The sequence below is a fragment of the Kogia breviceps genome, chromosome 12, assembly GCF_026419965.1.
Source record: "Kogia breviceps isolate mKogBre1 chromosome 12, mKogBre1 haplotype 1, whole genome shotgun sequence".
NCBI lineage: Eukaryota > Metazoa > Chordata > Mammalia > Artiodactyla > Physeteridae > Kogia > Kogia breviceps.
The window spans coordinates 71,819,586-71,833,474 of NC_081321.1; positions in this window are offsets into that span (position 1 = coordinate 71,819,586).

Sequence of the window (13,889 nt, forward strand, 5' to 3'; positions counted from 1 at the left end):
TGCTAAAAAGAATTACAACTCTGGTAGTGTTATTATAAGCGTGCAGGTTTAATATGACACCTGTTGGAATTGGTTCGGAACCCTGTAAGTTGTTTCGTAAGATGTAAAGATTCTTTTGATGGCAGGACACAACACAGTGACACTCAGATAGACAAAAGGCCAAACTCTGTTCCTTATAGATCCAAATGAGAGAAGGCTGAGAGGTAGGGACAAACAGGAGGTTGTACTGAGGGACAAGGTAACAGAAAGTTGGAGCTGTATAAATGGCAGCTTATATACAGCAATCAAGGTAGGGTTAGCTAGGTTTTTCAAGTTCCCTGTGGATTGGCTAATCTGAATAATTCTGCAGGCTCCAGGGCTCAGGGGCTGTCCCCAGTTGTCTGGTATCCATCGTAGGGACAATTAGGACAGGGGCATAGTGGGCCCAGAGTGTAAGAGTCCCATAAAGGGAGTGGTTGGGGTGTTGATTTACAGCTGCTCAGGAAGAAGAACTGACTGGCCTCTAGCCAGAACCTCAAAACTAGGTCAAGACAGCTTTTTTTAAAAAAAAAATCTGTATTACAAATTGACCCCTTGATGTCTTAACGTAAGTACTGAGCTCAATCATTTCAAGTATTTGAGTGACCTGAAAAATAGAGGAGGCTTCCAGAGAGTATAAGATGTCCTCAGTTTAGGTAACATTTTATTATGAGAGAAAAAAGATAAAAACAAATGGAAGGACAAGGAGTCTCTTATACACCATCCCATAAGCAAATTCACCATTTATATGGCATTAACCAAGAAAACAAATCTGAAATTTCTAGAGTCTCTAACAGTGTCTTTAACTGGCAACATTTTTATGAAAATAATAACTTGTATTCCTTGATCAAGCTGGAGTTACAATGTTGGAGGGTATGAACTGATAGTTCAATATAGGGGTAGTTAGAGGTCAGTGGTATTTTTTTTTTTTTTTTTCTGTAACCAAGGGGAAGGGGTAGTTGTGACAGTCATGGTCAGAGACACAGTGGGAGGTCACGGCAGAGAGCTGAGGGCAGAATATGAGAGGATTCTGAAGAGTGAGAGATCCTCTTCCCAGAAGGCTAAGGGGTGAACCTGTGTGAGGCAGTTGCTCCTGGGGAAAGCAATAATCTCCAGTATTTTTTAGAGTGGCACAGACAACGGTACTCAGTACAAGATCTTTCTTTAGGTATCAAAATGTAGGGGTGAACGTTTTGGAAGAGAACAAGATACATATGACATCATGGGCTAAGCAAACAGTGAGCTCAAGAAATGTAACAGAATCGCTTATACTGAAGCAAGAAAAGTAATAAATGTCCCATGTATAATTTGTGAGTTCTTAGGAGTGGCAGCCCATGGGTATTGCTGGGGCAGTGGTACAAGTGTCTAGGGTGAAGTCATCTCCAGTGCAAGGGATAAAAGTCATCTCTGATGGTGATGCCTGGGGTAGGGCAATGCCATCTAAGACAATGTTATCTCTAGTGGTAAGTTCCAGGGCCAGGGTGATATGGGACATGGGTACTCTTCCCAAGAGGATATCCACTCAGGTTGATGGGGGTCATGTTTTCGTGGCTATATGGTATTATAACAAGGCTGAGCTACATTTGGAATTTGAAGGCAACATTGGGCCTGGGAGCTTGATTTACAAATATCTTTTAATTCAAGGAGTTTTGTGATTGCTTAGCCAGCAAAGGTGATGTATCACTGCCATGATCTCTGACTCTGCCATCTGTGTCACTGCCATAGCTGAACTAAACCACTGGAACCTGAGCAGCCCAATTAAAACTCTGGTTAAGTGTGGCTGAACCTAAAAACTGTCAACAATCCGGCGTTTTGCCCAGATAAGAGATGATGACGATTTTGCTGAAAATAGGTTTTGACTCATATGGACTCATTTGAGTATATGTTGTTCATAGGGTATCAGGTTGTTTAAGTAAAATACCTGTGGCTAAGACTGTACCTCTAGCATTAGCTTGTAGTCAGGCCCTCTAATTTATTAGCTAATTATTACAGGGCCTTTGTCTGTGCTGTCAGTTCAGTTGGTGACAGGCAAGTTTAGCAAGGTCTTTGGGCTGCAGAGCTTGCCTTAGCCACAATCGATGACATGTGGGCCTCAGCATTTACCATGCTTGGTTGAAACAAGAGTTCATTTGGAAGGTTTGGGCCTCCAGATCACAAACAAATGAAAGCGCCCAGACCAAGAGTAACAAGTCCAACCAGCTCACAGAATGTTGGGCAGCTACATTTGACAGTCTTTTGTTGTCTGATGTTTATTTTCCTTACCAGGGAGGAGTTGTCTGATTTCATCATTATGGGATATGGTATTGATTCCATTATTACTTCCAAATGTGATTTTAATTTACTAGGTAGAGTTTCCTATTTCTCTTCTTGGTAGTGCCTACTGTCTTTTGGCCCTGGGCCACTAATTTTAGTTTCTTATAGGATATCAGAGGGAGAGTCTGAATTAATTATCTACCTCTTATAACCTGAATATTGAAAAAGTTTTTTTGGGGTGTTGGATGTTCAGGATTCCCAGTTAAAACATTTAATGTAAATTAAACTTGACCTTCAAGAATTCAAACTGGCTATATTATAAGGCCTAATTAATGAATAGCTCTCCCACTGCTTTTCCATTTGACAGCAATTTTGCCTGGTCTTAAACCTGCAAAGAATTGAAGGTGCCTCACACTGGGTTACTACAACTTTAATTCTGTGAGTTCCATTAAGACCTCCATACCCAAGATAATAGTAATGAATTTACGATCTCCATCAAATCAGCAATTGATTTTGCTATTACACATTTGGCTAATATGTTCTATTCAGTGTCTATTTCCACAGGCCATAGATCCCTTTGGGGAAGACTGAGAGAATGATTATAAACTTCTGGCAATGTACCGTGGTCCTTCCTCAAGGGGATAAAGCCTTCCATTCATTCAAAGAGTCCTGGGTCTGTAAATGGTTCAAGTCTGGGAATTAATTAAGGGGCCACTATTCTTTGTTTTTATGATTCAGGGTAGACTTTTGTTCACTTGACCTAGAACTTTTCTGCTTATACAGATTAAGTAAAAATTTAGTAAGATTCCTATCTCACTTCAAATAACATCATGATTAACAAGCCAACACTACAGGTCTGCACAGATCAGACTGTTCTGATTGCTGCTTCGACACTGCTCTTCATTATGGTAAATATTCCCATCTTGCCTTTGGTGGTTAAGTGTACCACTGGGCCCCTGCCATCCTGGGGTCCAAGTATTACTATTGCATTTAGGTTTCCCAATTCAGTAATTGCAGTTCCCACTGTAAGGTTGGGCCCACAGAGAAGAGCAATCACAGAGCTCTTCACAGATGCTGGGGCTACTCTCACAGATTTATTTGTCACAGTATTGGTGAAAGGTATGTCTTCTGGACACTCCCAGTGTGGGTGAGTGGATCTTAAATAATAAATTCACTCTAACATTTCAATCTCCCTCAGCTTTTGAATTCCTTCATCTACATTAAACCAATGCAGCTCTAGCATTTCCAGCACTCACTCTGAGCCACCTTTTGGTCTGTGTCTCAGCTAACCAACCAAACTCCTAGAGCTCTTTCTAACTCCATGAGCCATAACATTAAATGCAGAACCTCTGCTTTGTGAACCCATATCAATAAATTTAGCCTGATCTAACTTTATGGTTCTTCCACCATTATCCTTCATTTTTAGTATTCACTCCTACACATGTGTGATACTATGGACTAAGTATTTGTATATTCTTCCCTAAGTCATATGCTGAAGTTCTAACTCCCAAAGTGATAGTATTTGAAGATGGGGCCTTTGAGAAGTAATTAGTGTTAGATTAGGTCATGAGGGTAGGTCTTTCATGATGGAATTAGTGGTCTTCAAAGAAGACAAAGCTCTCTCTCCTTCTCTCTCTCTCTCAATGCCCACCACCCCCTTCCATGTGACCACACTGAGTAAAGACCATCTGAAGACATAGCAAGAAGAGGGGCCATCTGAAAGCTAGGAAGAGAGGCTTTACCAGAATGTAAGCTAGCACCCTGATCCCCGATTTCTAGTCTCCAGAAATATGAGAACATACATTTCAGTTACTAAGCCAACCTATGGTATTTTGTTATGGCAGCCCAAGCTAAGATATGCATAAACATGGTTAGTATAAATACATATATATTTTCCTCTATCAGATGAGAAACAATTCAGCAGCAATGAGTACACCTAGCCTCTAGATTTCAGTTTCTAATATTATTCTCCAATAACAGTAAACAGGGATCGTTGGAGATATGGCCAATTCTAAGACTAGGGAAGAATATAATAAAAAATGAGTCTGGAGCAACTTGTATTGCCAGAAAGTATTAATAAGCACTTATTGATAAGTGCTCAAAAAACAAAGACACACAAAAACAACAAAAATAAGGAAGTATTCAAAAACAAACAAACAAATAACTGTTGTATCCTGGAACCAAAAAAAAGACATTAGGTGAAAACTAAGAAAATCTAAATAAACTATGGATATTAATTAATAATAATGTGTCAGTATTGGTTTATTGATTGTAATTATATATAATGTTAATATAAAATGTTAATAAAGCTCAGTATGTGGTATATGGCAACTGTGTACTATATTTTCTATATTTCTGTAAGCCTAAATTGGTTCTAAAAAACAAAGTGTATTAAAATATATATCTATATTAAGTCAAGTGCTTTTTATTTGCATGTGGGTTTTTTCACTTATTTCAAAAGTAAAGTTCTTTTCTTCATATTATACAGTCTTTGATATTTCCATCAATAACAAAAGTTTTCAAAGTATCATCCTTAAGCCAGTAGCAGCAGTATCATTGAGAATTTATTAGAAATGCAAATTCTTGGATCCCATTTCAGATATACTGGATCACAAACTCTGAAGTTGAAACAATTTGTGTTTTAACAAGCCCCACAGGTTATTCAAATACATGCTAAAATTTGAGAACCATTATCCTATAATGCTAGATATATAATCTTAAGGATAAAAATAACCTGAAAAAGTACCATAATTACTCAGGGATTCAAACATTTTAGAAATAAACACTCAAAGGTAAAACAAATATTCATTAAGAGAGCAATATGTTAATCATCGACAAACATTAAATTAATTAATCTGGGACAACATTAAACACACCAAATTGTGAATTACAGGGGTCCCAGAAGAAGAAGAGAAAAAGAAAGGGTCAGAGAAAATATTTAAAGAGATTAGAGTTGAAAACTTCCCTAACATGGGAAAGGAAATAGTCAACCAAGTCCAGGAGGCACAGAGAATACCATTCAGGATAAACCCAAAGAGAAACACGCTGAGACACATATTAATCAAACCATCAAAAATTAAATGCAAAGTAAAAATATTAAAAGCAGCAAGGGAAAAGCAACAAATAACATACATAGGAATCCCCATAAGGTTAACAGCTGCTTGTTAAGCAGAAACTCTGCAAGCCAGAAGGGAGTGGCAGGACATATTTAAAGGGATGAAAGGGAAAAACCTACAACCAAGATTACTCTACCCAGCAAGGATCTTATTCAGATCCAACGGAGAAATTAAAATCTTTACAGACAAGCAAAAGCTAAGAGAATTCAGCACCACCATACCAGCTTTACAACAAATTCTAAAGGAACTCCTCTAGGCAGGAAACACAAGAGAAGGAAAAGACCTACAAAAACAAGCCCAAAACAATTAAGAAAATGGTCAAAGTAACATACATATAATCACTTTAAATGTAAATGGATTAAATGCTCCAACCAAAAGACACAGACTGGCTGAATGGATACAAAAACAAGACCCATATATATGCTGTCTACAGGAGATCTACTTCAGACCCAGGGACACATATAGACTGAAAGTGAGGGGATGGAAAGAGATATTCCATGCAAATAGAAATCAAAGAAAGCTGGAGTAGCAATTCTCATATCAGACAAAATAGACTTTAAAATAAAGACTACTACAAGAGACAAAGAAGGACGCTACAACATGATCAAGGGATCAATCCAAGAAGATACAACAACTTAAACACTTACACACCCAAAATAGGAGCACCTCAATATATAAGGCAAACGCTAACAGCCATAAAAAGGGAAATCGACAGTACCACAATCACAGTAGGGGACTTTAACACCCTACTTTCACCAATGGACAGATCAACCAAAATAAAAATAAGGAAATTCAAGCTTTAAATGATACATGAAACAAGATGGACTTAATTTATATTTATAGGACATTACATACAAAAACAACAGAATACACTTTCTTCTCAAGTTCTCAAGGAACATTCCCCATGATAGAACACAAATCAAGCCTTGGAAAATGTAACAAAATTGAAAGCATATCAAGTATCTTTTCTGACCACAATGATATGAGTGTAGATATAAATTACAGGGAAAAAAACTGCAAAAAATACAAACACATGGAGGCTAAACAATATGCTATGAAATAACCAAGAAATCATGGAAGAAATCAAAGAGGAATTCAAAAAATACCTAGAAACAAATGACAATGAAAACACCATGACCCAAAACCTATGGGATTTAGCAAAAGCAGTTCTAAGAGGGAAGTTTATAGCAATACAATCCTACCTCAAGAAAAAAGAAAAATCTCAAATAAACAACCTAAACTTACACCTAAAGCAATTAGAGAAAGAAGAACAAAAAAAACAAAGTTAGCAGAAGGAAAGAAATCATAAAGATCAGATCAGAAATAAATGAAAAAGAAATGAAGGAAACAACTGCAAAGATCAATAAAACTAAAAGCTGGTTCTTAGAGAAGATAAACAAAATTGATAAACCATTAGCCAGACTCATCAAGAAAAAAAGGGAGAAAACTCAAATCAACAGAATTAGAAATGAAAAAGGAGAAGTAACAACTGACACTACAGAAATCAAAGGATCATGAGAGATGACTACATGCAACTATATGCCAATAAAATGGACAACCTGGAAGAAATGGACAAATTCTGAGAAAAGAACAACCTTCCAAGACTGAACCAGGAAGAAATACAAAATATAAACAGACCAATCACAAGCACCAAACTGGATTTTGTGATCAAAATCTTCCAACAAACAAAAGCCCAGGACCAGATGGCTTCACAGCCGAATTCTATCAAACACTTAAAGAAGAGCTAACACATATCCTTTTCAAACTCTTCCAAAATATAGCACAGAGAGGAACACTCCCAAACTCATTCTACCAGGCCACCATCACCCTGATACCAAAACAAAGATGTCACAAAAAAAGAACACTACAGGCCAATATCACTGATGAACATAGATGCAAAAATCCTCAACAAAATACTAGCAAACAGGAACCAACAGCACATTAAAAGGATCATACACCATGACCAAGGGGGTTTATCCCAGGAATGCAAGGATTCTTCAATATATGCAAATTAATCAATGTGATACACCATATTAACAAATTGAAGGATAAAAAGTCATATGATAATCTCATTAGATGCAGAAAAAGCTTTCAACAAAATTCAACACCCATTTATGATAAAAACTCTCCAGAAAGTAGGCATACCTCAATATAATAAAGGCCATACATGACAAACCCACTGCCAACATCATTCTCAATGGTGAAAAATTGATCCCATTTCCTCTAAGATCAGGAACAAGACAAGGTTGCCCACTCTCACCACTATTATTCAACATAGTTTTGGAAGTTTTAGCCACAGCAATCAGAAAAAATAAAATAAATAAAAGGAATCCAAATCAGAAAAGAAGTAAAGCTGTCACTGCAGATGACATGATACTATACATAGAGAATCCTAAAGATGCTACCAGAAAACTACTAGAGCTAATCGATGAATCTGGTAAAGTAGCAGGATACAAAATTAATGCACAGAAATCTCTTGAATTCCTATACACCAACGATGAAAAATCTGAAAGAGAAATTAAGGAAACACTCCCATTTACCACTGCAACAAAATGAATAAAATACCTAGGAATAAACCTACCTAAGGAGACAAAAGACCTGTCTATAAACTATAAGACACTGATGAAAGAAATTAAAGATGATACAAACAGATGGAGATATATACTATGTGCTTGGATTGGTAGAATCAACATTATGAAAATGACTATACTACCCAAGGCAATGTACAGATTCAATGCAATCCCTATCAAACTACCACTGGCATTTTTCATAGAACTAGAACAAAATATTTCACAATTTGTACGGAAACACGAAAGACCCTGAATAGCCAAAACAATCTTGAGAAAGAAAAATGAAGCTGGAGGAATAAGGCTCCCTGACTTCAGACTATACTACAAAGCTACAGTAATCAAGACAGTATGGTACTGGCACAAAAACAGAAATATTGATCAATGGAACAGGTCAGAAAGCCCAGAGATAAACCCACGCACATATGGTCACCTTATCTTTGATAAAGGAGGCAAGCATATACAATGGAGAAAAGACAGCCTCTTCAATAAGTGGTGCTGGGAAAACTGGACAGCTACATGTAAAAGAATGAAATAAGAACACTCCCTAACACCATACACAAAAATAAACTCAATATGGATTAAAGACCTAAATGTAAGGTCAGACACTATAAAACTCTTAGAGGAAAACACAGGCAGAACACTCTATGACATAAATCACTGCAAGATCCTTTTTGACCCACCTCCAAGAGAAATGGAAATGAAAACAAAAATAAAGAAATGGGACCTAGTGAAACTTAAAAGCTTTTGCACAGCAAAGGAAACCATAAACAAAATGAAAAGACAACCCTCAGAATGGAAGAAAATATTTGCAAATGAAGCAACTAACAAAGGATTAATCTCCAAAATATACAAGCAGCTCATGCAGCTCAATATCAAAAAGTCAGAAAGAGAAAAACAAATACTGTATGCTAACACATATATAATGGAGTCCAAAAAAAAAAAAAAATGGTTCTGATGAACCTAGGAGTGGGACAGGAATAAAGATACAGACGTAGAGAATGGACTTGAGGACACAGGGTGTGGGAAGGGTAAGCTGGGATGAAGTAAGAGAGTAGTAATGGCATATATACACTACCAAATGTAAAACAGATAGCTAGTGAGAAGCAGTGGCATAGCACAGAGAGATCAGCTCAGTGCTTTGCAACCACATAGAGAGGTCGGATAGGGAGGGTGGGAGGGAATGCAAGAGGGAGGTGATATGGGGATGTACGTATGCATATAGCTGATTCACTTTGTTGTGCAGCAGAAACTAACACAACAGTGTAAAGCAATTATACTCCAATAAAGGTGTTAAAAAGGAAAAATGATGAACCAGATTTCAAATCTTGGCTCAGTCACATTTTTGCTCTGTGATTTTGTCATTTAAATCACTGAGTTTCAATTTCCTCAGCTTTGAAATAAGGTTGATAATATTTGCTTATTCCATACTTTTCTTATGAATGTTAAGTTTAATGCATGAGGAAGCATTTTAAACATTAAAGAGGACCCAAAAAGGATGTTATATTTTGACTCTTTAGCAGATCATATTATTATCAGGTTAATGGGTCTCTGTTGTCAAGGATACATGTCTCAGTTTCTTTACAAATATGAAGACTCATGAAATGAAAACAAAGGGTAAAAAAAAAATAGGGGAAAGATGAGCACATATTAGATGCATTTCAGTTCCATTTCTTATTTCTTTTTAGGTAGTAGGAGAATCCAATTAGATACATAGCCTGACATTACAGAGGTCCAGGTTCATGGATAATCCAAAAATCTGAAATGAGACAACAAATTAAGCTGCTTCTGTGTAATCTAGAAAAAGAAGACATATTGATCTGTCACATAGGTTTTAAATATTTTAAAGTCAATTTAGATACAGATTTAATTCATTTCTCACAGTATTAAAGCCAGAGTAATTGTTAGTAATGCAGAAACTGAGGAGGGGTGTAAGTAAATGGAGTAATTACAAGCCAATCACCTTAATTAACACAAAACACTCAACAGCAGAGATTAGAACTGATCCTATGCAAATTAATTTGGATGACTTACAGGAGATTCATAGTCAAGGGCCAGTGCATAATACAAACTAGTATTCTTGCCACATGAATGTAAATTTAAGCATGTAAATCCTACTGTGACTCTAATATGTTTGATGCAGTTGTTCAATAAAATGAGCTTTAGAGCTATTATCTTAGCTTTTGAAATCATTCATTTTTAAGAAAAAAATGACTTTAACTTGTAATTTAACAGAGATAGGTCATAGTTTGCTTCAAAGATAAACTGTCAGAATGTTCTAGAAATAATCTGTCTACCATGACCACTGCAAGACATACATTACAGGTGCAGCAGTCAGGGAGGCAGGACCAGTAGGTGTGATGCAAAGTAAGTAATTTATTATAAAGATTAAACCTCACCCAGTTTGTGGGAGCTGGTGGAGAACTCTACAGTCATGGGACACATGAATTTTATCCAGAACTTTAGCTTCAACTTTAAGCTATGAACAACTTGGCACTCACTGAAAGAGGTAATTGAGCTATAAAAACAAAGTAATCTATATAATACTATATAATCAATCAAAAACTGACAACATGCTCCTCTCTATTAAAGAGAAAGCTATCAGAGAAATAAACTGCTATTTACTTTACAGTTAAAATCAAGGACATAAAGGGGTTAAATATTCCCTAAGAAAAATAACTTTTTATAAAATCATCATCTTTAATCATGCCTAAGAATTACAATTAGAAAAAAGATTATCATTTTCTGGCATGTCTGATGATGGTTTAGTCATATTATCCCCAACTTCCTTTGTGTAAAGCATAATGGGATAAAATATTTGAAGATTTCTATTTATACCATTATCATTAACCTTTGTCTTCAGGTTATACTCTTCCTAACTTTGAATACAACAGTGAAAACATTAATGAATATTCATATGAGCCCTTGTCTTTTACAATTGTTATTTTAACACTTGGCTTTTCCCTATGGACTTACACTTCTTTCTGTGTTTCAAAACTTCTGTTGTACTTTTCAATCATTCCAGAGAGGAAAGTTACAATATTTTTTTCAATCACTGTTAGGTACTACAACTGTGCTAGGAATTTTACTCAATTTCATTTATTCCTACAAGAAAAATGAAATACAAAAATATATTCACACTCATGACTCCCTAGTTCATTATGCTGTCTATGATCAAGAAGTCTACAGTTTTGCCCATAATCTGTAATTGCATCAGCAATTCTACAGCATAAAAACCAAAGAAAGAACAAAATTATGCAATCAGGAACTCTGTAATAGAACTGGGAAGATTATAGAAATGAAAGTGCTGGACCATGTCTGCTGAATGTTCTTTATATAGTGCAGCATAGTACTTTGCATATCTTGTATTTAATGAGAACAATTTGATGACAATAATGACAAACAAGAAAGAGTACTTGCAAAAAAAAAAAATTCTAGCACACAAATAGAAAGAGGCAGCTTTCCACAGATCCTAATACCTGAGAGGGGAGGGAGCCTACTATATATTCTAGGAAATCTAACATCATCTCAAGTTACTTTGAACTGGATAAGATATAAAAAAGCCCAGAAATTGTGTGTTGGCTGACTATTCATCTAGCTTTGTTAATAACTGACTGATTCTGCCAATACAAGAATCCCATGTCTCTGTAAACAGTGTTAAGTTTCTTTGAATTTTTATGTCCTCTTTCAATTTGCCTTTCCAGAACCATAAAATCAATAATCTAGTATTGCATAATGTAATATTAAAACATTGTGCAAAAAGTTTTTTTGAATAACACTCTGATGTTAAATCACATTAATCCATGCATTCACACAACAACTGCCTTCTCCAATACCACATTCCACAAAGTTATGGAGGGCTATGGAGTTAAACAACTTTTGTTGAATAGAAATTTATTCAAAGATGAGAATATTACCTTTCTGTAACTCATTTACACAGAGGATATACTGTCACTGGACCATTGGGCAAGATATTTCTTTAAATTTTCTTTATTTTGAGGTAACTTTTGACTATTTTGGGGTTATCAGCCCAAAGTAAAGTGCCAACCCATATCTCATTGTGAAAAAAAATTTTTTTAATTTCCTATTTTAAAACTAGAGGCTTACAGATAAATTTTTTCTTGTGGTTTCAGACATGGCATATTTTTTATTTATATGTTAGCAAGATATAAAAATCAATTATAAACTATTGTTTATGCTATGCTTTAAGGAGGACAATTTCTGTTTAGAGGATGGTACATTTTTGATGAATGTTGAAAAACTGTACAAAATGGTCAGTGTATTCTTGAAATATTCAAAAATACTTGCAGTTCATGAGAATGTTTAAATAGGGGTTTAAGAAGATTTGTCCAATGGGTTTTCATTAAAGTTGAGCACCTCTAAATATGGTGTCATCATTTGTGAGGTATTCAATAACATTTTATGTATCAGAGTAAGAATGTGAGTTTTACATGGGCAGGAACTAAAACATATAAGAATACACAATCAATAAACTTTTGAAACCCTTACTTTAACTCAAGAAATGTGAAAAAGCTAAACTTTAAGGTTGTTGCTAATTTTAAACTTGCATGATTCTAAGAAAAACTTTATGATTTTATAAATACTAATTTATTGAAAAATTGTGTATTGAGCACTCATACAATGTTGGAAACTATGGTTATATACATGAAAGTTAAATAATATCTATGACTCTGTGGTAGGCAGAAAATAGCCTCCCAAAGAAATCCAAGTCCTAATCTTCAGAATTTATGAATATATCATGTGATATTACAAAGGGAAATAAAGGTGACAGATGTAATTAAAGTTGCCAATGAGCTTATTTTAAAATAGGGAGATTTTCCTGGATTATCCAGTTAGGTTAAGTATAGCCACAAGAGTCCTTAAATCTGGAAGAGAAAGGCAGAAAAATCAGTGTCAGAGTGATATGATGTGAGAAAAACTAACCAGCCCTTGATGGCTTTGAAGATGAATGATGCCCATGAGTCAAAGATATGGGCAGCCTCTAGAAGCTGCAAAAAGCCAGGAAACAGATTCTCCCCTAGAGCCTCAAGAAAGGAATACAGCCTCACCAACACCTTAATTTTAGCCCATTGTGACCCATTTCAAACTTCTGATCTCTAAACTGTAAGAATAAATTCATATTATTTTAAGCCACTAAATTTATGGTAATTTGTTACAGCAGCAACAGAAAACTAATTCAGACTCTATGACATAAATATGCATTAATAAGGGTAATCAGAGCCTACAATGGGATTACAAAGCAGAAAGCTGAATTCAATATATGGTAGTGATGGGAGAGGTCAAGAAAATGTTTCCCTAAAGAGTGATAGATACTGTAGCTGAGTTTTAAGGAATGAGTAGAATTTGGTGAAAAGTAAACATGGGATAAATTTATTCTAAGCAGAGAGACCACCATATTCAAAAGTTCACAGAAACAAGAAAACATGGGCTGTTTGTACATGTCACTAAAGCAGATGGGGAAATACAGAGATGATGCATGGTTTGCCTTGTGTGTTAAACTGAGATGGTTGCATTTTATCCTGCAGGCAGAGTGGAACCAGGAAGAGTGGAGAGAAGAGGATGAGTTCAGAAAGTTTGTAAGAGGTACGATGAATAATTAATTTTAATTTCAAGGTTCTAATTAAGTTTAAGTTTCCATAACTTTTGCAGTAGTGTTCTGGTAATCCAGCTCTAAAAAACAAAAAAACAAAAAAAACTCTGAGGATGTGCAGGATTTGTAATTTTTCTTCTTTCTTCAATTGCAGATTTTTTTTCTTGTATACTATAACTGTCCCCAACATAGATATCTCATCTAAATAATTTAAGCTAACTCCTTTCACTGATATCACCTTAGGTGGTTTTCATTCTTTACAATTTTTCAATCATTCAATATTTCCCCACACAGTGGGGCTTCCAATGATTCGTTTTGGGTTTT